Below are 2,434 nucleotides of genomic sequence, written 5' to 3'. Positions count from 1 at the left end.
GGCACCTGTATTGATTCGTGCTCAGACAGTCTCGAACTCGCATGATTTAATTTTTGTTACATCATGTAGGATTCCAACGTTAATTTCCGGATGTTAAATGTTTGCGACTTTCTGACTAATTATTACTGTATTAGCGAAACGAATGTACTTAAAACAGCAGGAAGCGTCATCAGTCCAAATATTTTGACGTTTCAAATGTACGTAGATTCTGAGATATTTGTTCTGAGTCAGAATCTCGCTTCTAGATAAGTGGTGTTATTAATCATACACAGAACAGCACAATATCTCAACGCGAATAAAAAATTAGTCACACAAGAAGCGTGATATGAAGCAAGTTATTCATATCATGCTCTCATACCATTGCATTTCATGCTCAAGATTGGTGTTTTTGGAGAAACTGGGCGCTACTGTACCCTTTATATGTCTATATACATGTACTTTATCAATTGGTTAAACATTTTTAAAGATTTACAAGCACCCAATGCCCTGCATTGTTTTCCGGTGCCTTTTATTACACGAGCAAGGTGGAAAAAGCTGGACATCATTTTGTATTTTATTAGGGATCATTTTCAAATGAAACAATTTCAATGCCCATATATAGTAATTCAGCATTTCAAGTTAAATCAAAAGCTATCATAAAGTTTAAACAACACTGGTCGGGAAGGTTAACTAAATGTGCTAAAAATGACAATAGCAAATTACGTGCTGGCGTAAGTGTAAACGTATTTTTTAATCTAAAAAATAATTTACTGTAATAAAGGGTGCAGAAATTGAATGTGACAGTTACGAACTGTACATAAACATCACAGCGGAAGAAATGCTTTGCAAAATGTGTATGATGAATGCAAACGAAGATGAAGACTACATTTTATATGTTATAAAAATCCTAAGATCAGATTTTCTTAATTCTTAATTTTGTGTATACATACATTTTAACTTTTTATCATGTGCATATTTGTTTTCTTTAGCAGTGAAGATAGATGAGCGGATAATAAAAGCATTATAGTCAATTCTATAGCTAATTACCCCTCGGTATATGTACGTAGCTGAGTGGCACAGGCCATCGGTTTGGTTGGACTTCTCTTCGACACGTTGACAGGTAAAGATCCGAACATGGAGGGGAGATCATGATCATAAAGGCCAAACTAATACATGTACCACATCGCGTTAATTAATAAGTTAAGCTACTAACCAGCTACATGTCCGGGAGGAGTGCATTTTGCACCGTTTTAGGTCACTTCCGGTCAGTCAAAAACTTTCTGCCTCTGCATAGGAGTCATATATTATATTAAAAAAATATCTCTGTTCTGCATGTCACAATGAAAATTTCTACAAGTGCAGCATCCAGAACCTAAACACATATGCAGCAGGTCTATTCGTATCGTTATTAATTGTGATACGTTTATTTTTAATGCTTAAAGTTTTATAGATTATTTATGGCACTAGAAATATTCTTAGCAAAAACAAGGTAGTATCTACGGTGGCATAAAGGGGACATAGAATTTTCTTATTTATTACGTGCGCACACGATAGCTTTTCAGTGGCTACGCGATACTATTACGTGCGCACCCGATAGCTATTACGTGTGCACGCGCATATGTTTTGCGCATTTGGACCCTGACCGGGATCCTCGCATGTATAGTTCGACGCCCCTGTGTCGAACCTACAGTGGTTAGGGGCAATTGTTTTTTTTTTAAATCACTCGGCCACGGAGGCCCTTAAATGATCTATGGAGAAAATAAGAAGACCATTACACTTCATCAGAAATATATGTATAAAAATCGTCATTTTCCAAGAATTGCGTCTTTCAGGTTCGCCATTGAATAGGCACTTACAACATGCATGAGTTCCTGAAATAATCCGGGTAATGCCATAATTATGGAATATCGGACCACTCAGAATCGGGCGAGACGCGACATTCCGATGAGACACGAAGCGAGGCACGATATTGTAACAGGAGATCTCGCAATGTCGAAGTATCTTGTACCAAAAGATTTCAGAAATGAATAAATTTTTACTTCTTTAGATAGGGCAAGTATGAATTTATTAATATTCAAATAATGATTTCTGAGGAAGTTAGATGCTTGTAACCCAAAGAAATTCGCGATAAATGTGAAATAATGCGTCATAAAAGTAGCAAAATGTAAACAATGTAGTATTTTGACTTCAATCCAAAATTCTAAATCACTTCAACTGTTCAAACTGCAAAAAAGCAGCAGATGAAAAATGCTTCAGGTAATTAGCCAATGAGTAACTTTTTGGAGCTATAAAAGTATACCAAAAATAAAAAGCTTTTGAGGAATACAAATAAAAGCATTTCTCAGGCATAATGGGCCTTTAAGTGATTTATGTAGACTATAAAGGGAATACTACTTAGCGGTATATATGACCTGGAATCAATTTCTTGTCTCGCGTCGACGGACGGGATGCGAAG

Source organism: Ruditapes philippinarum, unplaced genomic scaffold (assembly GCF_026571515.1).
Source record: "Ruditapes philippinarum isolate M1 unplaced genomic scaffold, ASM2657151v2 ctg8033_1_1_1_1, whole genome shotgun sequence".
NCBI lineage: Eukaryota > Metazoa > Mollusca > Bivalvia > Venerida > Veneridae > Ruditapes > Ruditapes philippinarum.
The sequence above is the reverse complement of the archived record's forward strand: the minus strand, read 5'-3'. Positions refer to the sequence as shown.